This window comes from Strix aluco, chromosome 35 (genome assembly GCF_031877795.1).
Source record: "Strix aluco isolate bStrAlu1 chromosome 35, bStrAlu1.hap1, whole genome shotgun sequence".
Taxonomy (NCBI): domain Eukaryota; kingdom Metazoa; phylum Chordata; class Aves; order Strigiformes; family Strigidae; genus Strix; species Strix aluco.
In genome coordinates, this window is record NC_133965.1 from 1,538,326 (window position 1) to 1,563,615 (window position 25,290).

Consider the following 25,290-nt stretch of genomic DNA (forward strand, 5'->3'; position numbering starts at 1 on the left):
CATAAAATCTGGGGCTCTGTGCTTTCTTTCGTTCTGAACAAGTGTTACTGTTTTCTGCACAAAAGCGATTCTGCGAAGCAATGTGAACACTTCTGCTTCCCAGGCACAGAGAAGGTGCTAGCAAGGAATTCTATGCCTGCCTTTCCCCAGTGCTCTGCAAGCTTTCCAGGACAACATAGAATCTGGGGCTCTGTGCTTTCTTTCGTTCTGAACAAGTGTTAGTGTTTTCTGCACAAAAGCGATTCTGCGAAGCAATGTGAACAGGCACAGAGAAGGTGCTAGCAGGGAATTCTCTGCCTGCCTTTCCCCAGTGCTCTGCAAGCTCTCCAGGACAACATAGAATCTGGGGCTCTCTGCTTTCTTTCGTTCTGAACAAGTGTTACTGTTTTCTGCACAAAAGCGATTCTGTGAAGCAATGTGAACACTTCTGCTTCCCAGGCACAGAGAAGGTGCTAGCAAGGAATTCTCTGCCTGCCTTTCCCCAGTGCTCTGCAAGCTCTCCAGGACAACATAGAATCTGGGGCTCTGTGCTTTCTTTCCTTCTGAACAAGTGTTACTGTTTTCTGCACAAAAGCGATTCTGCGAAGCAATGTGAACAGGCACAGAGAAGGTGCTAGCAGGGAATTCTCTGCCTGCCTTTCCCCAGTGCTCTGCAAGCTCTCCAGGACAACATAAAATCTGGGGCTCTGTGCTTTCTTTCCTTCTGAACAAGTGTTACTGTTTTCTGCACGAAAGCGATTCTTGCGAAGCAATGTGAACACTTCTGCTTCCCAGGCACAGAGAAGGTGCTAGCAAGGAATTCTATGCCTGCCTTTCCCCAGTGCTCTGCAAGCTCTCCAGGACAACATCAAATCTGGGGCTCTCTGCTTTCTTTCGTTCTGAACAAGTGTTACTGTTTTCTGCACAAAAGCGATTCTGCGAAGCAATGTGAACACTTCTGCTTCCCAGGCACAGAGAAGGTGCTAGCAAGGAATTCTCTGCCTGCCTTTCCCCAGTGCTCTGCAAGCTCTCCAGGACAACATCGAATCTGGGGCTCTGTGCTTTCTTTCGTTCTGAACAAGTGTTAGTGTTTTCTGCACAAAAGCGATTCTTGTGAAGCAATGTGAACACTTCTGCTTCCCAGGCACAGAGAAGGTGCTAGCAGGGAATTCTCTGCCTGCCTTTCCCCAGTGCTCTGCAAGCTCTCCAGGACAACATAGAATCTGGGGCTCTCTGCTTTCTTTCCTTCTGAACAAGTGTTACTGTTTTCTGCACAAAAGCGATTCTGCGAAGCAATGTGAACACTTCTGCTTCCCAGGCACAGAGAAGGTGCTAGCAAGGAATTCTCTGCCAGCCTTTCCCCAGTGCTCTGCAAGCTCTCCAGGACAACATAGAATCTGGGGCTCTGTGCTTTCTTTCGTTCTGAACAAGTGTTAGTGTTTTCTGCACAAAAGCGATTCTGCGAAGCAATGTGAACAGGCACAGAGAAGGAGCTAGCAGGGAATTCTCTGCCTGCCTTTCCCCAGTGCTCTGCAGGCTCTCCAGGACAACATAGAATCTGGGGCTCTATGCTTTCTTTCGTTCTGAACAAGTGTTACTGTTTTCTGCACAAAAGCGAGTCTGCGAAGCAATGTGAACACTTCTGATTCCCAGGCACAGAGAAGGTGCTAGCAGGGAATTCTCTGCCTGCCTTTCCCCAGTGCTCTGCAAGCTCTCCAGGACAACATAGAATCTGGGGCTCTGTGCTTTCTTTCCTTCTGAACAAGTGTTACTGTTTTCTGCACAAAAGCGATTCTGCGAAGCAATGTGAACACTTCTGCTTCCCAGGCACAGAGAAGGTGCTAGCAAGGAATTCTCTGCCACCCTTTCCCCAGTGCTCTGCAAGCTCTCCAGGACAACATAAAATCTGGGGCTCTCTGCTTTCTTTCGTTCTGAACAAGTGTTACTGTTTTCTGCACAAAAGCGATTCTGCGAAGCAATGTGAACACTTCTGCTTCCCAGGCACAGAGAAGGTGCTAGCAAGGAATTCTCTGCCTGCCTTTCCCCAGTGCTCTGCAAGCTCTCCAGGACAACATAGAATGTGGGGCTCTCTGCTTTCTTTCGTTCTGAACAAGTGTTACTGTTTTCTGCACAAAAGCGATTCTGAGAAGCAATGTGAACAGGCACAGAGAAGGTGCTAGCAGGGAATTCTCTGCCTGCCTTTCCCCAGTGCTCTGCAGGCTCTCCAGGACAACATAGAATCTGGGGCTCTATGCTTTCTTTCGTTCTGAACCAGTGTTACTGTTTTCTGCACAAAAGCGATTCTGCGAAGCAATGTGAACACTTCTGCTTCCCAGGCACAGAGAAGGTGCTAGCAGGGAATTCTCTGCCTGCCTTTCCCCAGTGCTCTGCAAGCTCTGCAGGACAACATAAAATCTGGGGCTCTGTGCTTTCTTTCCTTCTGAACAAGTGTTACTGTTTTCTGCACAAAAGCGATTCTTGCGAAGCAATGTGAACACATCTGCTTCCCAGGCACAGAGAAGGTGCTAGCAAGGAATTCTATGCCTGCCTTTCCCCAGTGCTCTGCAAGCTCTCCAGGACAACATAAAATCTGGGGCTCTCTGCTTTCTTTCGTTCTGAACAAGTGTTACTGTTTTCTGCACAAAAGCGATTCTGCGAAGCAATGTGAACACATCTGATTCCCAGGCACAGAGAAGGTGCTAGCAGGGAATTCTCTGCCTGCCTTTCCCCAGTGCTCTGCAAGCTCTCCAGGACAACATAGAATCTGGGGCTCTGTGCTTTCTTTCCTTCTGAACAAGTGTTACTGTTTTCTGCACAAAAGCGATTCTTGCGAAGCAATGTGAACACTTCTGCTTCCCAGGCACAGAGAAGGTGCTAGCAAGGAATTGTCTGCCTGCCTTTCCCCAGTGCTCTGCAAGCTCTCCAGGACAACATAAAATCTGGGGCTCTGTGCTTTCTTTCCTTCTGAACAAGTGTTACTGTTTTCTGCACAAAAGCGATTCTGCGAAGCAATGTGAACAGGCACAGAGAAGGTGCTAGCAGGGAATTCTCTGCCTGCCTTTCCCCAGTGCTCTGCAAGCTCTCCAGGACAACATAAAATCTGGGGCTCTGTGCTTTCTTTCCTTCTGAACAAGTGTTACTGTTTTCTGCACAAAAGCGATTCTTGCGAAGCAATGTGAACACTTCTGCTTCCCAGGCACAGAGAAGGTGCTAGCAAGGAATTCTCTGCCTGCCTTTCCCCAGTGCTCTGCAAGCTCTCCAGGACAACATAAAATCTGGGGCTCTCTGCTTTCTTTCGTTCTGAACAAGTGTTACTGTTTTCTGCACAAAAGCGATTCTGCGAAGCAATGTGAACACTTCTGCTTCCCAGGCACAGAGAAGGTGCTAGCAAGGAATTCTCTGCCTGCCTTTCCCCAGTGCTCTGCAAGCTCTCCAGGACAACATAGAATCTGGGGCTCTGTGCTTTCTTTCGTTCTGAACAAGTGTTAGTGTTTTCTGCACAAAAGCGATTCTGCGAAGCAATGTGAACAGGCACAGAGAAGGTGCTAGCAGGGAATTCTCTGCCTGCCTTTCCCCAGTGCTCTGCAAGCTCTCCAGGACAACATAAAATCTGGGGCTCTGTGCTTTCTTTCCTTCTGAACAAGTGTTAGTGTTTTCTGCACAAAAGCGATTCTTGCGAAGCAATGTGAACACTTCTGCTTCCCAGGCACAGAGAAGGTGCTAGCAAGGAATTCTATGCCTGCCTTTGCCCAGTGCTCTGCAAGCTCTCCAGGACAACATAAAATCTGGGGCTCTCTGCTTTCTTTCGTTCTGAACAAGTGTTACTGTTTTCTGCACAAAAGCGATTCTGCGAAGCAATGTGAACACTTCTGCTTCCCAGGCACAGAGAAGGTGCTAGCAAGGAATTCTCTGCCTGCCTTTCCCCAGTGCTCTGCAAGCTCTCCAGGACAACATCGAATCTGGGGCTCTGTGCTTTCTTTCGTTCTGAACAAGTGTTACTGTTTTCTGCACAAAAGCGATTCTGCGAAGCAATGTGAACACTTCTGCTTCCCAGGCACAGAGAAGGTGCTAGCAAGGAATTCTCTGCCTGCCTTTCCCCAGTGCTCTGCAAGCTTTCCAGGACAACATAGAATCTGGGGCTCTGTGCTTTCTTTCCTTCTGAACAAGTGTTAGTGTTTTCTGCACAAAAGCGATTCTGCGAAGCAATGTGAACAGGCACAGAGAAGGTGCTAGCAGGGAATTCTCTGCCTGCCTTTCCCCAGTGCTCTGCAAGCTCTCCAGGACAACATAAAATCTGGGGCTCTGTGCTTTCTTTCCTTCTGAACAAGTGTTAGTGTTTTCTGCACAAAAGCGATTCTTGCGAAGCAATGTGAACACTTCTGCTTCCCAGGCACAGAGAAGGTGCTAGCAGGGAATTCTCTGCCTGCCTTTCCCCAGTGCTCTGCAAGCTCTCCAGGACAACATAAAATCTGGGGCTCTCTGCTTTCTTTCGTTCTGAACAAGTGTTACTGTTTTCTGCACAAAAGCGATTCTGCGAAGCAATGTGAACACTTCTGCTTCCCAGGCACAGAGAAGGTGCTAGCAAGGAATTCTCTGCCAGCCTTTCCCCAGTGCTCTGCAAGCTCTCCAGGACAACATAGAATCTGGGGCTCTCTGCTTTCTTTCGTTCTGAACAAGTGTTACTGTTTTCTGCACAAAAGCGATTCTGCGAAGCAATGTGAACAGGCACAGAGAAGGTGCTAGCAGGGAATTCTCTGCCTGCCTTTCCCCAGTGCTCTGCAGGCTCTCCAGGACAACATAGAATCTGGGGCTCTCTGCTTTCTTTCGTTCTGAACAAGTGTTAGTGTTTTCTGCACAAAAGCGATTCTGCGAAGCAATGTGAACACTTCTGCTTCCCAGGCACAGAGAAGGTGCTAGCAGGGAATTATCTGCCTGCCTTTCCCCAGTGCTCTGCAAGCTCTCCAGGACAACATAGAATCTGGGGCTCTGTGCTTTCTTTCCTTCTGAACAAGTGTTACTGTTTTCTGCACAAAAGCGATTCTGCGAAGCAATGTGAACACTTCTGCTTCCCAGGCACAGAGAAGGTGCTAGCAAGGAATTCTCTGCCTGCCTTTCCCCAGTGCTCTGCAAGCTCTCCAGGACAACATAAAATCTGGGGCTCTCTGCTTTCTTTCGTTCTGAACAAGTGTTACTGTTTTCTGCACAAAAGCGATTCTGCGAAGCAATGTGAACACATCTGCTTCCCAGGCACAGAGAAGGTGCTAGCAAGGAATTCTCTGCCTGCCTTTCCCCAGTGCTCTGCAAGCTCTCCAGGACAACATAGAATCTGGGGCTCTGTGCTTTCTTTCGTTCTGAACAAGTGTTACTGTTTTCTGCACAAAAGCGATTCTGCGAAGCAATGTGAACACTTCTGCTTCCCAGGCACAGAGAAGGTGCTAGCAAGGAATTCTCTGCCTGCCTTTCCCCAGTGCTCTGCAAGCTCTCCAGGACAACATAGAATCTGGGGCTCTCTGCTTTCTTTCGTTCTGAAGAAGTGTTACTGTTTTCTGCACAAAAGCGATTCTGCGAAGCAATGTGAACAGGCACAGAGAAGGTGCTAGCAGGGAATTCTCTGCCTGCCTTTCCCCAGTGCTCTGCAAGCTCTCCAGGACAACATAGAATCTGGGGCTCTATGCTTTCTTTCGTTCTGAACAAGTGTTACTGTTTTCTGCACAAAAGCGATTCTGCGAAGCAATGTGAACACTTCTGCTTCCCAGGCACAGAGAAGGTGCTAGCAGGGAATTCTCTGCCTGCCTTTCCCCAGTGCTCTGCAAGCTCTCCAGGACAACATAAAATCTGGGGCTCTGTGCTTTCTTTCCTTCTGAACAAGTGTTACTGTTTTCTGCACAAAAGCGATTCTTGCGAAGCAATGTGAACACATCTGCTTCCCAGGCACAGAGAAGGTGCTAGCAAGGAATTCTATGCCTGCCTTTCCCCAGTGCTCTGCAAGCTCTCCAGGACAACATAAAATCTGGGGCTCTCTGCTTTCTTTCGTTCTGAACAAGTGTTACTGTTTTCTGCACAAAAGCGATTCTGCGAAGCAATGTGAACACATCTGCTTCCCAGGCACAGAGAAGGTGCTAGCAAGGAATTCTCTGCCTGCCTTTCCCCAGTGCTCTGCAAGCTCTCCAGGACAACATAAAATCTGGGGCTCTCTGCTTTCTTTCCTTCTGAACAAGTGTTACTGTTTTCTGCACAAAAGCGATTCTGCGAAGCAATGTGAACACTTCTGCTTCCCAGGCACAGAGAAGGTGCTAGCAGGGAATTCTCTGCCTGCCTTTCCCCAGTGCTCTGCAAGCTCTCCAGGACAACATAGAATCTGGGGCTCTCTGCTTTCTTTCGTTCTGAACAAGTGTTACTGTTTTCTGCACAAAAGCGATTCTGCGAAGCAATGTGAACAGGCACAGAGAAGGTGCTAGCAGGGAATTCTCTGCCTGCCTTTCCCCAGTGCTCTGCAAGCTCTCCAGGACAACATAAAATCTGGGGCTCTCTGCTTTCTTTCGTTTTGAACAAGTGTTACTGTTTTCTGCACAAAAGCGATTCTGCGAAGCAATGTGAACACTTCTGCTTCCCAGGCACAGAGAAGGTGCTAGCAAGGAATTCTCTGCCTGTCTTTCCCCAGTGCTCTGCAAGCTCTCCAGGACAACATAGAATCTGGGGCTCTGTGCTCTGTTTGGTTCTGAACAAGTGTTACTGTTTTCTGCACAAAAGCGATTCTGCGAAGCAATGTGAACAGGCACAGAGAAGGTGCTAGCAGGGAATTCTCTGCCTGCCTTTCCCCAGTGCTCTGCAGGCTCTCCAGGACAACATAGAATCTGGGGCTCTATGCTTTCTTTCGTTCTGAACAAGTGTTACTGTTTTCTGCACAAAAGCGATTCTGCGAAGCAATGTGAACACTTCTGCTTCCCAGGCACAGAGAAGGTGCTAGCAGGGAATTCTCTGCCTGCCTTTCCCCAGTGCTCTGCAAGCTCTCCAGGACAACATAAAATCTGGGGCTCTGTGCTTTCTTGCCTTCTGAACAAGTGTTACTGTTTTCTGCACAAAAGTGATTCTTGCGAAGCAATGTGAACACTTCTGCTTCCCAGGCACAGAGAAGGTGCTAGCAGGGAATTCTCTGCCTGCCTTTGCCCAGTGCTCTGCAAGCTCTCCAGGACAACATAGAATCTGGGGCTCTGTGCTTTCTTTCGTTCTGAACAAGTGTTACTGTTTTCTGCACAAAAGCGATTCTGCGAAGCAATGTGAACACTTCTGCTTCCCAGGCACAGAGAAGGTGCTAGCAAGGAATTCTCTGCCAGCCTTTCCCCAGTGCTCTGCAAGCTCTCCAGGACAACATAGAATCTGGGGCTCTGTGCTTTCTTTCTTTCTGAACAAGTGTTACTGTTTTCTGCACAAAAGCGATTCTGCGAAGCAATGTGAACACTTCTGCTTCCCAGGCACAGAGAAGGTGCTAGCAAGGAATTCTCTGCCTGCCTTTCCCCAGTGCTCTGCAAGCTCTCCAGGACAACATAAAATCTGGGGCTCTGTGCTTTCTTTCGTTCTGAACAAGTGTTACTGTTTTCTGCACAAAAGCGATTCTGCGAAGCAATGTGAACACTTCTGCTTCCCAGGCACAGAGAAGGTGCTAGCAAGGAATTCTCTGCCTGCCTTTCCCCAGTGCTCTGCAAGCTTTCCAGGACAACATAGAATCTGGGGCTCTGTGCTTTCTTTCGTTCTGAACAAGTGTTAGTGTTTTCTGCACAAAAGCGATTCTGCGAAGCAATGTGAACAGGCACAGAGAAGGTGCTAGCAGGGAATTCTCTGCCTGCCTTTCCCCAGTGCTCTGCAAGCTCTCCAGGACAACATAAAATCTGGGGCTCTGTGCTTTCTTTCCTTCTGAACAAGTGTTAGTGTTTTCTGCACAAAAGCGATTCTTGCGAAGCAATGTGAACACTTCTGCTTCCCAGGCAATGAGAAGGTGCTAGCAGGGAATTCTCTGCCTGCCTTTCCCCAGTGCTCTGCAAGCTCTCCAGGACAACATAGAATCTGGGGCTCTCTGCTTTCTTTCGTTCTGAACAAGTGTTACTGTTTTCTGCACAAAAGCGATTCTGCGAAGCAATGTGAACACTTCTGCTTCCCAGGCACGGAAAAGGTGCTAGCAAGGAATTCTCTGCCAGCCTTTCCCCAGTGCTCTGCAAGCTCTCCAGGACAACATAGAATCTGGGGCTCTCTGCTTTCTTTCGTTCTGAACAAGTGTTACTGTTTTCTGCACAAAAGCGATTCTGCGAAGCAATGTGAACAGGCACAGAGAAGGTGCTAGCAGGGAATTCTCTGCCTGCCTTTCCCCAGTGCTCTGCAAGCTCTCCAGGACAACATAAAATCTGAGGCTCTCTGCTTTCTTTCGTTTTGAACAAGTGTTACTGTTTTCTGCACAAAAGCGATTCTGTGAAGCAATGTGAACACTTCTGCTTCCCAGGCACAGAGAAGGTGCTAGCAAGGAATTCTCTCCCTGCCTTTCCCCAGTGCTCTGCAAGCTCTCCAGGACAACATAGAATCTGGGGCTCTCTGCTTTCTTTCCTTCTGAACAAGTGTTACTGTTTTCTGCACAAAAGCGATTCTGCGAAGCAATGTGAACACTTCTGCTTCCCAGGCACAGAGAAGGTGCTAGCAAGGAATTCTCTGCCTGTCTTTCCCCAGTGCTCTGCAAGCTCTCCAGGACAACATAGAATCTGGGGCTCTGTGCTCTCTTTGGTTCTGAACAAGTGTTACTGTTTTCTGCACAAAAGCGATTCTGCGAAGCAATGTGAACAGGCACAGAGAAGGTGCTAGCAGGGAATTCTCTGCCTGCCTTTCCCCAGTGCTCTGCAAGCTCTCCAGGACAACATAAAATCTGGGGCTCTGTGCTTTCTTTCGTTCTGAACAAGTGTTACTGTTTTCTGCACAAAAGCGATTCTTGCGAAGCAATGTGAACACTTCTGCTTCCCAGGCACAGAGAAGGTGCTAGCAAGGAATTCTATGCCTGCCTTTCCCCAGTGCTCTGCAAGCTCTCCAGGACAACATAAAATCTGGGGCTCTCTGCTTTCTTTCGTTCTGAACAAGTGTTACTGTTTTCTGCACAAAAGCGATTCTGCGAAGCAATGTGAACACTTCTGCTTCCCAGGCACAGAGAAGGTGCTAGCAAGGAATTCTCTGCCTGCCTTTCCCCAGTGCTCTGCAAGCTCTGCAGGACAACATAAAATCTGGGGCTCTGTGCTTTCTTTCCTTCTGAACAAGTGTTACTGTTTTCTGCACAAAAGCGATTCTGCGAAGCAATGTGAACACTTCTGCTTCCCAGGCACAGAGAAGGTGCTAGCAAGGAATTCTCTGCCTGCCTTTCCCCAGTGCTCTGCAAGCTTTCCAGGACAACATAGAATCTGGGGCTCTCTGCTTTCTTTCGTTCTGAACAAGTGTTAGTGTTTTCTGCACAAAAGCGATTCTGCGAAGCAATGTGAACAGGCACAGAGAAGGTGCTAGCAGGGAATTCTCTGCCTGCCTTTCCCCAGTGCTCTGCAGGCTCTCCAGGACAACATAGAATCTGGGGCTCTCTGCTTTCTTTCGTTCTGAACAAGTGTTACTGTTTTCTGCACAAAAGCGATTCTGCGAAGCAATGTGAACACTTCTGCTTCCCAGGCACAGAGAAGGTGCTAGCAGGGAATTCTCTGCCTGCCTTTCCCCAGTGCTCTGCAAGCTCTCCAGGACAACATAAAATCTGGGGCTCTGTGCTTTCTTGCCTTCTGAACAAGTGTTACTGTTTTCTGCACAAAAGTGATTCTTGCGAAGCAATGTGAACACTTCTGCTTCCCAGGCACAGAGAAGGTGCTAGCAGGGAATTCTCTGCCTGCCTTTGCCCAGTGCTCTGCAAGCTCTCCAGGACAACATAGAATCTGGGGCTCTGTGCTTTCTTTCGTTCTGAACAAGTGTTACTGTTTTCTGCACAAAAGCGATTCTGCGAAGCAATGTGAACACTTCTGCTTCCCAGGCACAGAGAAGGTGCTAGCAAGGAATTCTCTGCCAGCCTTTCCCCAGTGCTCTGCAAGCTCTCCAGGACAACATAGAATCTGGGGCTCTGTGCTTTCTTTCTTTCTGAACAAGTGTTACTGTTTTCTGCACAAAAGCGATTCTGCGAAGCAATGTGAACAGGCACAGAGAAGGTGCTAGCAGGGAATTCTCTGCCTGCCTTTCCCCAGTGCTCTGCAAGCTCTCCAGGACAACATAGAATCTGGGGCTCTCTGCTTTCTTTCGTTCTGAACAAGTGTTACTGTTTTCTGCACAAAAGCGATTCTGCGAAGCAATGTGAACACTTCTGCTTCCCAGGCACAGAGAAGGTGCTAGCAGGGAATTCTCTGCCTGCCTTTCCCCAGTGCTCTGCAAGCTCTCCAGGACAACATAGAATCTGGGGCTCTGTGCTTTCTTTCCTTCTGAACAAGTGTTACTGTTTTCTGCACAAAAGCGATTCTTGCGAAGCAATGTGAACACTTCTGCTTCCCAGGCACAGAGAAGGTGCTAGCAAGGAATTCTATGCCTGCCTTTCCCCAGTGCTCTGCAAGCTCTCCAGGACAACATAAAATCTGGGGCTCTCTGCTTTCTTTCGTTTTGAACAAGTGTTACTGTTTTCTGCACAAAAGCGATTCTGTGAAGCAATGTGAACACTTCTGCTTCCCAGGCACAGAGAAGGTGCTAGCAAGGAATTCTCTGCCTGCCTTTCCCCAGTGCTCTGCAAGCTCTCCAGGACAACATAGAATCTGGGGCTCTGTGCTTTCTTTCCTTCTGAACAAGTGTTACTGTTTTCTGCACAAAAGCGATTCTGCGAAGCAATGTGAACAGGCACAGAGAAGGTGCTAGCAGGGAATTCTCTGCCTGCCTTTCCCCAGTGCTCTGCAAGCTCTCCAGGACAACATAAAATCTGGGGCTCTGTGCTTTCTTTCCTTCTGAACAAGTGTTACTGTTTTCTGCACGAAAGCGATTCTTGCGAAGCAATGTGAACACTTCTGCTTCCCAGGCACAGAGAAGGTGCTAGCAAGGAATTCTATGCCTGCCTTTCCCCAGTGCTCTGCAAGCTCTCCAGGACAACATAAAATCTGGGGCTCTCTGCTTTCTTTCGTTCTGAACAAGTGTTACTGTTTTCTGCACAAAAGCGATTCTGCGAAGCAATGTGAACACTTCTGCTTCCCAGGCACAGAGAAGGTGCTAGCAAGGAATTCTCTGCCTGCCTTTCCCCAGTGCTCTGCAAGCTCTCCAGGACAACATCGAATCTGGGGCTCTGTGCTTTCTTTCGTTCTGAACAAGTGTTACTGTTTTCTGCACAAAAGCGATTCTGCGAAGCAATGTGAACACTTCTGCTTCCCAGGCACAGAGAAGGTGCTAGCAAGGAATTCTATGCCTGCCTTTCCCCAGTGCTCTGCAAGCTTTCCAGGACAACATAGAATCTGGGGCTCTCTGCTTTCTTTCGTTCTGAACAAGTGTTAGTGTTTTCTGCACAAAAGCGATTCTGCGAAGCAATGTGAACAGGCACAGAGAAGGTGCTAGCAGGGAATTCTCTGCCTGCCTTTCCCCAGTGCTCTGCAAGCTCTCCAGGACAACATAAAATCTGGGGCTCTGTGCTTTCTTTCCTTCTGAACAAGTGTTAGTGTTTTCTGCACAAAAGCGATTCTTGTGAAGCAATGTGAACACTTCTGCTTCCCAGGCACAGAGAAGGTGCTAGCAGGGAATTCTCTGCCTGCCTTTCCCCAGTGCTCTGCAAGCTCTCCAGGACAACATAGAATCTGGGGCTCTCTGCTTTCTTTCGTTCTGAACAAGTGTTACTGTTTTCTGCACAAAAGCGATTCTGCGAAGCAATGTGAACACTTCTGCTTCCCAGGCACAGAGAAGGTGCTAGCAAGGAATTCTCTGCCAGCCTTTCCCCAGTGCTCTGCAAGCTCTCCAGGACAACATAGAATCTGGGGCTCTGTGCTTTCTTTCGTTCTGAACAAGTGTTAGTGTTTTCTGCACAAAAGCGATTCTGCGAAGCAATGTGAACAGGCACAGAGAAGGTGCTAGCAGGGAATTCTCTGCCTGCCTTTCCCCAGTGCTCTGCAGGCTCTCCAGGACAACATAGAATCTGGGGCTCTATGCTTTCTTTCGTTCTGAACAAGTGTTACTGTTTTCTGCACAAAAGCGAGTCTGCGAAGCAATGTGAACACTTCTGCTTCCCAGGCACAGAGAAGGTGCTAGCAGGGAATTCTCTGCCTGCCTTTCCCCAGTGCTCTGCAAGCTCTCCAGGACAACATAGAATCTGGGGCTCTGTGCTTTCTTTCCTTCTGAACAAGTGTTACTGTTTTCTGCACAAAAGCGATTCTGCGAAGCAATGTGAACACTTCTGCTTCCCAGGCACAGAGAAGGTGCTAGCAAGGAATTCTCTGCCACCCTTTCCCCAGTGCTCTGCAAGCTCTCCAGGACAACATAAAACCTGGGGCTCTCTGCTTTCTTTCGTTCTGAACAAGTGTTACTGTTTTCTGCACAAAAGCGATTCTGCGAAGCAATGTGAACACTTCTGCTTCCCAGGCACAGAGAAGGTGCTAGCAGGGAATTCTCTGCCTGCCTTTCCCCAGTGCTCTGCAAGCTCTCCAGGACAACATCGAATCTGGGGCTCTGTGCTTTCTTTCGTTCTGAACAAGTGTTACTGTTTTCTGCACAAAAGCGATTCTGCGAAGCAATGTGAACACTTCTGCTTCCCAGGCACAGAGAAGGTGCTAGCAAGGAATTCTATGCCTGCCTTTCCCCAGTGCTCTGCAAGCTTTCCAGGACAACATAGAATCTGGGGCTCTGTGCTTTCTTTCGTTCTGAACAAGTGTTAGTGTTTTCTGCACAAAAGCGATTCTGCGAAGCAATGTGAACAGGTACAGAGAAGGTGCTAGCAGGGAATTCTCTGCCTGCCTTTCCCCAGTGCTCTGCAAGCTCTCCAGGACAACATAAAATCTGGGGCTCTGTGCTTTCTTTCCTTCTGAACAAGTGTTAGTGTTTTCTGCACAAAAGCGATTCTTGTGAAGCAATGTGAACACTTCTGCTTCCCAGGCACAGAGAAGGTGCTAGCAGGGAATTCTCTGCCTGCCTTTCCCCAGTGCTCTGCAAGCTCTCCAGGACAACATAGAATCTGGGGCTCTCTGCTTTCTTTCGTTCTGAACAAGTGTTACTGTTTTCTGCACAAAAGCGATTCTGCGAAGCAATGTGAACACTTCTGCTTCCCAGGCACAGAGAAGGTGCTAGCAAGGAATTCTCTGCCAGCCTTTCCCCAGTGCTCTGCAAGCTCTCCAGGACAACATAGAATCTGGGGCTCTGTGCTTTCTTTCGTTCTGAACAAGTGTTAGTGTTTTCTGCACAAAAGCGATTCTGCGAAGCAATGTGAACAGGCACAGAGAAGGTGCTAGCAGGGAATTCTCTGCCTGCCTTTCCCCAGTGCTCTGCAGGCTCTCCAGGACAACATAGAATCTGGGGCTCTATGCTTTCTTTCGTTCTGAACAAGTGTTACTGTTTTCTGCACAAAAGCGAGTCTGCGAAGCAATGTGAACACTTCTGCTTCCCAGGCACAGAGAAGGTGCTAGCAGGGAATTCTCTGCCTGCCTTTCCCCAGTGCTCTGCAAGCTCTCCAGGACAACATAGAATCTGGGGCTCTGTGCTTTCTTTCGTTCTGAACAAGTGTTACTGTTTTCTGCACAAAAGCGATTCTGCGAAGCAATGTGAACACTTCTGCTTCCCAGGCACAGAGAAGGTGCTAGCAAGGAATTCTCTGCCACCCTTTCCCCAGTGCTCTGCAAGCTCTCCAGGACAACATAAAATCTGGGGCTCTCTGCTTTCTTTCGTTCTGAACAAGTGTTACTGTTTTCTGCACAAAAGCGATTCTGCGAAGCAATGTGAACACTTCTGCTTCCCAGGCACAGAGAAGGTGCTAGCAAGGAATTCTCTGCCTGCCTTTCCCCAGTGCTCTGCAAGCTCTCCAGGACAACATAGAATGTGGGGCTCTCTGCTTTCTTTCGTTCTGAACAAGTGTTACTGTTTTCTGCACAAAAGCGATTCTGCGAAGCAATGTGAACAGGCACAGAGAAGGTGCTAGCAGGGAATTCTCTGCCTGCCTTTCCCCAGTGCTCTGCAGGCTCTCCAGGACAACATAGAATCTGGGGCTCTATGCTTTCTTTCGTTCTGAACCAGTGTTACTGTTTTCTGCACAAAAGCGATTCTGCGAAGCAATGTGAACACTTCTGCTTCCCAGGCACAGAGAAGGTGCTAGCAGGGAATTCTCTGCCTGCCTTTCCCCAGTGCTCTGCAAGCTCTGCAGGACAACATAAAATCTGGGGCTCTGTGCTTTCTTTCCTTCTGAACAAGTGTTACTGTTTTCTGCACAAAAGCGATTCTTGCGAAGCAATGTGAACACATCTGCTTCCCAGGCACAGAGAAGGTGCTAGCAAGGAATTCTATGCCTGCCTTTCCCCAGTGCTCTGCAAGCTCTCCAGGACAACATAGAATCTGGGGCTCTGTGCTTTCTTTCCTTCTGAACAAGTGTTACTGTTTTCTGCACAAAAGCGATTCTGCGAAGCAATGTGAACAGGCACAGAGAAGGTGCTAGCAGGGAATTCTCTGCCTGCCTTTCCCCAGTGCTCTGCAAGCTCTCCAGGACAACATAAAATCTGGGGCTCTGTGCTTTCTTTCCTTCTGAACAAGTGTTACTGTTTTCTGCACAAAAGCGATTCTTGCGAAGCAATGTGAACACTTCTGCTTCCCAGGCACAGAGAAGGTGCTAGCAAGGAATTCTATGCCTGCCTTTCCCCAGTGCTCTGCAAGCTCTCCAGGACAACATAAAATCTGGGGCTCTCTGCTTTCTTTCGTTTGAACAAGTGTTACTGTTTTCTGCACAAAAGCGATTCTGCGAAGCAATGTGAACACTTCTGCTTCCCAGGCACAGAGAAGGTGCTAGCAAGGAATTCTCTGCCTGCCTTTCCCCAGTGCTCTGCAAGCTCTCCAGGACAACATAGAATCTGGGGCTCTGTGCTTTCTTTCGTTCTGAACAAGTGTTAGTGTTTTCTGCACAAAAGCGATTCTGCGAAGCAATGTGAACAGGCACAGAGAAGGTGCTAGCAGGGAATTCTCTGCCTGCCTTTCCCCAGTGCTCTGCAAGCTCTCCAGGACAACATAAAATCTGGGGCTCTGTGCTTTCTTTCCTTCTGAACAAGTGTTACTGTTTTCTGCACGAAAGCGATTCTTGCGAAGCAATGTGAACACTTCTGCTTCCCAGGCACAGAGAAGGTGCTAGCAAGGAATTCTATGCCTGCCTTTGCCCAGTGCTCTGCAAGCTCTCCAGGACAACATAAAATCTGGGGCTCTCTGCTTTCTTTCGTTCTGAACAAGTGTTACTGTTTTCTGCACAAAAGCGATTCTGCGAAGCAATGTGAACACTTCTGCTTCCCAGGCACAGAGAAGGTGCTAGCAAGGAATTCTCTGCCTGCCTTTCCCCAGTGCTCTGCAAGCTCTCCAGGACAACATCGAATCTGGGGCTCTGTGCTTTCTTTCGTTCTGAACAAGTGTTACTGTTTTCTGCACAAAAGCGATTCTGCGAAGCAATGTGAACACTTCTGCTTCCCAGGCACAGAGAAGGTGCTAGCAAGGAATTCTCTGCCTGCCTTTCCCCAGTGCTCTGCAAGCTTTCCAGGACAACATAGAATCTGGGGCTCTGTGCTTTCTTTCCTTCTGAACAAGTGTTAGTGTTTTCTGCACAAAAGCGATTCTGCGAAGCAATGTGAACAGGCACAGAGAAGGTGCTAGCAGGGAATTCTATGCCTGCCTTTCCCCAGTGCTCTGCAAGCTCTCCAGGACAACATAAAATCTGGGGCTCTGTGCTTTCTTTCCTTCTGAACAAGTGTTAGTGTTTTCTGCACAAAAGCGATTCTTGCGAAGCAATGTGAACACTTCTGCTTCCCAGGCACAGAGAAGGTGCTAGCAGGGAATTCTCTGCCTGCCTTTCCCCAGTGCTCTGCAAGCTCTCCAGGACAACATAAAATCTGGGGCTCTCTGCTTTCTTTCGTTCTGAACAAGTGTTACTGTTTTCTGCACAAAAGCGATTCTGCGAAGCAATGTGAACACTTCTGCTTCCCAGGCACAGAGAAGGTGCTAGCAAGGAATTCTCTGCCAGCCTTTCCCCAGTGCTCTGCAAGCTCTCCAGGACAACATAGAATCTGGGGCTCTCTGCTTTCTTTCGTTCTGAACAAGTGTTACTGTTTTCTGCACAAAAGCGATTCTGCGAAGCAATGTGAACAGGCACAGAGAAGGTGCTAGCAGGGAATTCTCTGCCTGCCTTTCCCCAGTGCTCTGCAGGCTCTCCAGGACAACATAGAATCTGGGGCTCTCTGCTTTCTTTCGTTCTGAACAAGTGTTAGTGTTTTCTGCACAAAAGCGATTCTGCGAAGCAATGTGAACACTTCTGCTTCCCAGGAACAGAGAAGGTGCTAGCAGGGAATTCTCTGCCTGCCTTTCCCCAGTGCTCTGCAAGCTCTCCAGGACAACATAGAATCTGGGGCTCTGTGCTTTCTTTCCTTCTGAACAAGTGTTACTGTTTTCTGCACAAAAGCGATTCTGCGAAGCAATGTGAACACTTCTGCTTCCCAGGCACAGAGAAGGTGCTAGCAAGGAATTCTCTGCCTGCCTTTCCCCAGTGCTCTGCAAGCTCTCCAGGACAACATAAAATCTGGGGCTCTCTGCTTTCTTTCGTTCTGAACAAGTGTTACTGTTTTCTGCACAAAAGCGATTCTGCGAAGCAATGTGAACACATCTGCTTCCCAGGCACAGAGAAGGTGCTAGCAAGGAATTCTCTGCCTGCCTTTCCCCAGTGCTCTGCAAGCTCTCCAGGACAACATAGAATCTGGGGCTCTGTGCTTTCTTTCGTTCTGAACAAGTGTTACTGTTTTCTGCACAAAAGCGATTCTGCGAAGCAATGTGAACACTTCTGCTTCCCAGGCACAGAGAAGGTGCTAGCAAGGAATTCTCTGCCTGCCTTTCCCCAGTGCTCTGCAAGCTCTCCAGGACAACATAGAATGTGGGGCTCTCTGCTTTCTTTCGTTCTGAACAAGTGTTACTGTTTTCTGCACAAAAGCGATTCTGCGAAGCAATGTGAACACATCTGCTTCCCAGGCACAGAGAAGGTGCTAGCAAGGAATTCTCTGCCTGCCTTTCCCCAGTGCTCTGCAAGCTCTCCAGGACAACATAAAATCTGGGGCTCTCTGCTTTCTTTCCTTCTGAACAAGTGTTACTGTTTTCTGCACAAAAGCGATTCTGCGAAGCAATGTGAACACTTCTGCTTCCCAGGCACAGAGAAGGTGCTAGCAGGGAATTCTCTGCCTGCCTTTCCCCAGTGCTCTGCAAGCTGTCCAGGACAACATAGAATCTGGGGCTCTCTGCTTTCTTTCGTTCTGAACAAGTGTTACTGTTTTCTGCACAAAAGCGATTCTGCGAAGCAATGTGAACACTTCTGCTTCCCAGGCACAGAGAAGGTGCTAGCAAGGAATTCTCTGCCTGCCTTTCCCCAGTGCTCTGCAAGCTCTCCAGGACAACATAGAATCTGGGGCTCTCTGCTTTCTTTCGTTCTGAACAAGTGTTACTGTTTTCTGCACAAAAGCGATTCTGCGAAGCAATGTGAACAGGCACAGAGAAGGTGCTAGCAGGGAATTCTCTGCCTGCCTTTCCCCAGTGCTCTGCAAGCTCTCCAGGACAACATAGAATCTGGGGCTCTCTGCTTTCTTTCGTTCTGAACAAGTGTTACTGTTTTCTGCACAAAAGCGATTCTGCGAAGCAATGTGAACACATCTGATTCCCAGGCACAGAGAAGGTGCTAGCAGGGAATTCTCTGCCTGCCTTTCCCCAGTGCTCTGCAAGCTCTCCAGGACAACATAGAATCTGGGGCTCTGTGCTTTCTTTCCTTCTGAACAAGTGTTACTGTTTTCTGCACAAAAGCGATTCTGCGAAGCAATGTGAACAGGCACAGAGAAGGTGCTAGCAGGGAATTCTCTGCCTGCCTTTCCCCAGTGCTCTGCAAGCTCTCCAGGACAACATAAAATCTGGGGCTCTGTGCTTTCTTTCCTTCTGAACAAGTGTTACTGTTTTCTGCACAAAAGCGATTCTTGCGAAGCAATGTGAACACTTCTGCTTCCCAGGCACAGAGAAGGTGCTAGCAAGGAATTCTATGCCTGCCTTTCCCCAGTGCTCTGCAAGCTCTCCAGGACAACATAAAATCTGGGGCTCTCTGCTTTCTTTCGTTTGAACAAGTGTTACTGTTTTCTGCACAAAAGCGATTCTGCGAAGCAATGTGAACACTTCTGCTTCCCAGGCACAGAGAAGGTGCTAGCAAGGAATTCTCTGCCTGCCTTTCCCCAGTGCTCTGCAAGCTCTCCAGGACAACATAGAATCTGGGGCTCTGTGCTTTCTTTCGTTCTGAACAAGTGTTAGTGTTTTCTGCACAAAAGCGATTCTGCGAAGCAATGTGAACAGGCACAGAGAAGGTGCTAGCAGGGAATTCTCTGCCTGCCTTTCCCCAGTGCTCTGCAAGCTCTCCAGGACAACATAAAATCTGGGGCTCTGTGCTTTCTTTCCTTCTGAACAAGTGTTACTGTTTTCTGCACGAAAGCGATTCTTGCGAAGCAATGTGAACACTTCTGCTTCCCAGGCACAGAGAAGGTGCTAGCAAGGAATTCTATGCCTGCCTTTGCCCAGTGCTCTGCAAGCTCTCCAGGACAACATAAAATCTGGGGCTCTCTGCTTTCTTTCGTTCTGAACAAGTGTTACTGTTTTCTGCACAAAAGCGATTCTGCGAAGCAATGTGAACACTTCTGCTTCCCAGGCACAGAGAAGGTGCTAGCAAGGAATTCTCTGCCTGCCTTTCCCCAGTGCTCTGCAAGCTCTCCAGGACAACATCGAATCTGGGGCTCTGTGCTTTCTTTCGTTCTGAACAAGTGTTACTGTTTTCTGCACAAAAGCGATTCTGCGAAGCAATGTGAACACTTCTGCTTCCCAGGCACAGAGAAGGTGCTAGCAAGGAATTCTCTGCCTGCCTTTCCCCAGTGCTCTGCAAGCTTTCCAGGACAACATAGAATCTGGGGCTCTGTGCTTTCTTTCCTTCTGAACAAGTGTTAGTGTTTTCTGCACAAAAGCGATTCTGCGAAGCAATGTGAACAGGCACAGAGAAGGTGCTAGCAGGGAATTCTCTGCCTGCCTTTCCCCAGTGCTCTGCAAGCTCTCCAGGACAACATAAAATCTGGGGCTCTGTGCTTTCTTTCCTTCTGAACAAGTGTTAGTGTTTTCTGCACAAAAGCGATTCTTGCGAAGCAATGTGAACACTTCTGCTTCCCAGGCACAGAGAAGGTGCTAGCAGGGAATTCTCTGCCTGCCTTTCCCCAGTGCTCTGCAAGCTCTCCAGGACAACATAAAATCTGGGGCTCTCTGCTTTCTTTCGTTCTGAACAAGTGTTACTGTTTTCTGCACAAAAGCGATTCTGCGAAGCAATGTGAACACTTCTGCTTCCCAGGCACAGAGAAGGTGCTAGCAAGGAATTCTCTGCCAGCCTTTCCCCAGTGCTCTGCAAGCTCTCCAGGACAACATAGAATCTGGGGCTCTCTGCTTTCTTTCGTTCTGAACAAGTGTTACTGTTTTCTGCACAAAAGCGATTCTGCGAAGCAATGTGAACAGGCACAGAGAAGGTGCTAGCAGGGAATTCTCTGCCTGCCTTTCCCCAGTGCTCTGCAGGCTCTCCAGGACAACATAGAATCTGGGGCTCTCTGCTTTCTTTCGTTCTGAACAAGTGTTAGTGTTTTCTGCACAAAAGCGATTCTGCGAAGCAATGTGAACACTTCTGCTTCCCAGGAACAGAGAAGGTGCTAGCAGGGAATTCTCTGCCTGCCTTTCCCCAGTGCTCTGCAAGCTCTCCAGGACAACATAGAATCTGGGGCTCTGTGCTTTCTTTCCTTCTGAACAAGTGTTACTGTTTTCTGCACAAAAGCGATTCTGCGAAGCAATGTGAACACTTCTGCTTCCCAGGCACAGAGAAGGTGCTAGCAAGGAATTCTCTGCCTGCCTTTCCCCAGTGCTCTGCAAGCTCTCCAGGACAACATAAAATCTGGGGCTCTCTGCTTTCTTTCGTTCTGAACAAGTGTTACTGTTTTCTGCACAAAAGCGATTCTGCGAAGCAATGTGAACACATCTGCTTCCCAGGCACAGAGAAGGTGCTAGCAAGGAATTCTCTGCCTGCCTTTCCCCAGTGCTCTGCAAGCTCTCCAGGACAACATAGAATCTGGGGCTCTGTGCTTTCTTTCGTTCTGAACAAGTGTTACTGTTTTCTGCACAAAAGCGATTCTGCGAAGCAATGTGAACACTTCTGCTTCCCAGGCACAGAGAAGGTGCTAGCAAGGAATTCTCTGCCTGCCTTTCCCCAGTGCTCTGCAAGCTCTCCAGGACAACATAGAATGTGGGGCTCTCTGCTTTCTTTCGTTCTGAACAAGTGTTACTGTTTTCTGCACAAAAGCGATTCTGCGAAGCAATGTGAACACATCTGCTTCCCAGGCACAGAGAAGGTGCTAGCAAGGAATTCTCTGCCTGCCTTTCCCCAGTGCTCTGCAAGCTCTCCAGGACAACATAAAATCTGGGGCTCTCTGCTTTCTTTCCTTCTGAACAAGTGTTACTGTTTTCTGCACAAAAGCGATTCTGCGAAGCAATGTGAACACTTCTGCTTCCCAGGCACAGAGAAGGTGCTAGCAGGGAATTCTCTGCCTGCCTTTCCCCAGTGCTCTGCAAGCTGTCCAGGACAACATAGAATCTGGGGCTCTCTGCTTTCTTTCGTTCTGAACAAGTGTTACTGTTTTCTGCACAAAAGCGATTCTGCGAAGCAATGTGAACACTTCTGCTTCCCAGGCACAGAGAAGGTGCTAGCAAGGAATTCTCTGCCTGCCTTTCCCCAGTGCTCTGCAAGCTCTCCAGGACAACATAGAATCTGGGGCTCTCTGCTTTCTTTCGTTCTGAACAAGTGTTACTGTTTTCTGCACAAAAGCGATTCTGCGAAGCAATGTGAACAGGCACAGAGAAGGTGCTAGCAGGGAATTCTCTGCCTGCCTTTCCCCAGTGCTCTGCAAGCTCTCCAGGACAACATAGAATCTGGGGCTCTCTGCTTTCTTTCGTTCTGAACAAGTGTTACTGTTTTCTGCACAAAAGCGATTCTGCGAAGCAATGTGAACACATCTGATTCCCAGGCACAGAGAAGGTGCTAGCAGGGAATTCTCTGCCTGCCTTTCCCCAGTGCTCTGCAAGCTCTCCAGGACAACATAGAATCTGGGGCTCTGTGATTTCGTTCCTTCTTAACAAGTGTTACTGTTTTCTGCACAAAAGCGATTCTTGCGAAGCAATGTGAACACTTCTGCTTCCCAGGCACAGAGAAGGTGCTAGCAGGGAATTCTCTGCCTGCCTTTCCCCAGTGCTCTGCAAGCTCTCCAGGACAACATAGAATCTGGGGCTCTGTGCTTTCTTTCCTTCTGAACAAGTGTTACTGTTTTCTGCACAAAAGCGATTCTGCGAAGCAATGTGAACACTTCTGCTTCCCAGGCACAGAGAAGGTGCTAGCAAGGAATTCTCTGCCACCCTTTCCCCAGTGCTCTGCAAGCTCTCCAGGACAACATAAAACCTGGGGCTCTCTGCTTTCTTTCGTTCTGAACAAGTGTTACTGTTTTCTGCACAAAAGCGATTCTGCGAAGCAATGTGAACACTTCTGCTTCCCAGGCACAGAGAAGGTGCTAGCAGGGAATTCTCTGCCTGCCTTTCCCCAGTGCTCTGCAAGCTCTCCAGGACAACATCGAATCTGGGGCTCTGTGCTTTCTTTCGTTCTGAACAAGTGTTACTGTTTTCTGCACAAAAGCGATTCTGCGAAGCAATGTGAACACTTCTGCTTCCCAGGCACAGAGAAGGTGCTAGCAAGGAATTCTATGCCTGCCTTTCCCCAGTGCTCTGCAAGCTTTCCAGGACAACATAGAATCTGGGGCTCTGTGCTTTCTTTCGTTCTGAACAAGTGTTAGTGTTTTCTGCACAAAAGCGATTCTGCGAAGCAATGTGAACAGGTACAGAGAAGGTGCTAGCAGGGAATTCTCTGCCTGCCTTTCCCCAGTGCTCTGCAAGCTCTCCAGGACAACATAAAATCTGGGGCTCTGTGCTTTCTTTCCTTCTGAACAAGTGTTAGTGTTTTCTGCACAAAAGCGATTCTTGTGAAGCAATGTGAACACTTCTGCTTCCCAGGCACAGAGAAGGTGCTAGCAGGGAATTCTCTGCCTGCCTTTCCCCAGTGCTCTGCAAGCTCTCCAGGACAACATAGAATCTGGGGCTCTCTGCTTTCTTTCGTTCTGAACAAGTGTTACTGTTTTCTGCACAAAAGCGATTCTGCGAAGCAATGTGAACACTTCTGCTTCCCAGGCACAGAGAAGGTGCTAGCAAGGAATTCTCTGCCAGCCTTTCCCCAGTGCTCTGCAAGCTCTCCAGGACAACATAGAATCTGGGGCTCTGTGCTTTCTTTCGTTCTGAACAAGTGTTAGTGTTTTCTGCACAAAAGCGATTCTGCGAAGCAATGTGAACAGGCACAGAGAAGGTGCTAGCAGGGAATTCTCTGCCTGCCTTTCCCCAGTGCTCTGCAGGCTCTCCAGGACAACATAGAATCTGGGGCTCTATGCTTTCTTTCGTTCTGAACAAGTGTTACTGTTTTCTGCACAAAAGCGAGTCTGCGAAGCAATGTGAACACTTCTGCTTCCCAGGCACAGAGAAGGTGCTAGCAGGGAATTCTCTGCCTGCCTTTCCCCAGTGCTCTGCAAGCTCTCCAGGACAACATAGAATCTGGGGCTCTGTGCTTTCTTTCGTTCTGAACAAGTGTTACTGTTTTCTGCACAAAAGCGATTCTGCGAAGCAATGTGAACACTTCTGCTTCCCAGGCACAGAGAAGGTGCTAGCAAGGAATTCTCTGCCACCCTTTCCCCAGTGCTCTGCAAGCTCTCCAGGACAACATAAAATCTGGGGCTCTCTGCTTTCTTTCGTTCTGAACAAGTGTTACTGTTTTCTGCACAAAAGCGATTCTGCGAAGCAATGTGAACACTTCTGCTTCCCAGGCACAGAGAAGGTGCTAGCAAGGAATTCTCTGCCTGCCTTTCCCCAGTGCTCTGCAAGCTCTCCAGGACAACATAGAATGTGGGGCTCTCTGCTTTCTTTCGTTCTGAACAAGTGTTACTGTTTTCTGCACAAAAGCGATTCTGCGAAGCAATGTGAACAGGCACAGAGAAGGTGCTAGCAGGGAATTCTCTGCCTGCCTTTCCCCAGTGCTCTGCAGGCTCTCCAGGACAACATAGAATCTGGGGCTCTATGCTTTCTTTCGTTCTGAACCAGTGTTACTGTTTTCTGCACAAAAGCGATTCTGCGAAGCAATGTGAACACTTCTGCTTCCCAGGCACAGAGAAGGTGCTAGCAGGGAATTCTCTGCCTGCCTTTCCCCAGTGCTCTGCAAGCTCTGCAGGACAACATAAAATCTGGGGCTCTGTGCTTTCTTTCCTTCTGAACAAGTGTTACTGTTTTCTGCACAAAAGCGATTCTTGCGAAGCAATGTGAACACATCTGCTTCCCAGGCACAGAGAAGGTGCTAGCAAGGAATTCTATGCCTGCCTTTCCCCAGTGCTCTGCAAGCTCTCCAGGACAACATAGAATCTGGGGCTCTGTGCTTTCTTTCCTTCTGAACAAGTGTTACTGTTTTCTGCACAAAAGCGATTCTGCGAAGCAATGTGAACAGGCACAGAGAAGGTGCTAGCAGGGAATTCTCTGCCTGCCTTTCCCCAGTGCTCTGCAAGCTCTCCAGGACAACATAAAATCTGGGGCTCTGTGCTTTCTTTCCTTCTGAACAAGTGTTACTGTTTTCTGCACAAAAGCGATTCTTGCGAAGCAATGTGAACACTTCTGCTTCCCAGGCACAGAGAAGGTGCTAGCAAGGAATTCTATGCCTGCCTTTCCCCAGTGCTCTGCAAGCTCTCCAGGACAACATAAAATCTGGGGCTCTCTGCTTTCTTTCGTTTGAACAAGTGTTACTGTTTTCTGCACAAAAGCGATTCTGCGAAGCAATGTGAACACTTCTGCTTCCCAGGCACAGAGAAGGTGCTAGCAAGGAATTCTCTGCCTGCCTTTCCCCAGTGCTCTGCAAGCTCTCCAGGACAACATAGAATCTGGGGCTCTGTGCTTTCTTTCGTTCTGAACAAGTGTTAGTGTTTTCTGCACAAAAGCGATTCTGCGAAGCAATGTGAACAGGCACAGAGAAGGTGCTAGCAGGGAATTCTCTGCCTGCCTTTCCCCAGTGCTCTGCAAGCTCTCCAGGACAACATAAAATCTGGGGCTCTGTGCTTTCTTTCCTTCTGAACAAGTGTTACTGTTTTCTGCACGAAAGCGATTCTTGCGAAGCAATGTGAACACTTCTGCTTCCCAGGCACAGAGAAGGTGCTAGCAAGGAATTCTATGCCTGCCTTTGCCCAGTGCTCTGCAAGCTCTCCAGGACAACATAAAATCTGGGGCTCTCTGCTTTCTTTCGTTCTGAACAAGTGTTACTGTTTTCTGCACAAAAGCGATTCTGCGAAGCAATGTGAACACTTCTGCTTCCCAGGCACAGAGAAGGTGCTAGCAAGGAATTCTCTGCCTGCCTTTCCCCAGTGCTCTGCAAGCTCTCCAGGACAACATCGAATCTGGGGCTCTGTGCTTTCTTTCGTTCTGAACAAGTGTTACTGTTTTCTGCACAAAAGCGATTCTGCGAAGCAATGTGAACACTTCTGCTTCCCAGGCACAGAGAAGGTGCTAGCAAGGAATTCTCTGCCTGCCTTTCCCCAGTGCTCTGCAAGCTTTCCAGGACAACATAGAATCTGGGGCTCTGTGCTTTCTTTCCTTCTGAACAAGTGTTAGTGTTTTCTGCACAAAAGCGATTCTGCGAAGCAATGTGAACAGGCACAGAGAAGGTGCTAGCAGGGAATTCTCTGCCTGCCTTTCCCCAGTGCTCTGCAAGCTCTCCAGGACAACATAAAATCTGGGGCTCTGTGCTTTCTTTCCTTCTGAACAAGTGTTAGTGTTTTCTGCACAAAAGCGATTCTTGCGAAGCAATGTGAACACTTCTGCTTCCCAGGCACAGAGAAGGTGCTAGCAGGGAATTCTCTGCCTGCCTTTCCCCAGTGCTCTGCAAGCTCTCCAGGACAACATAAA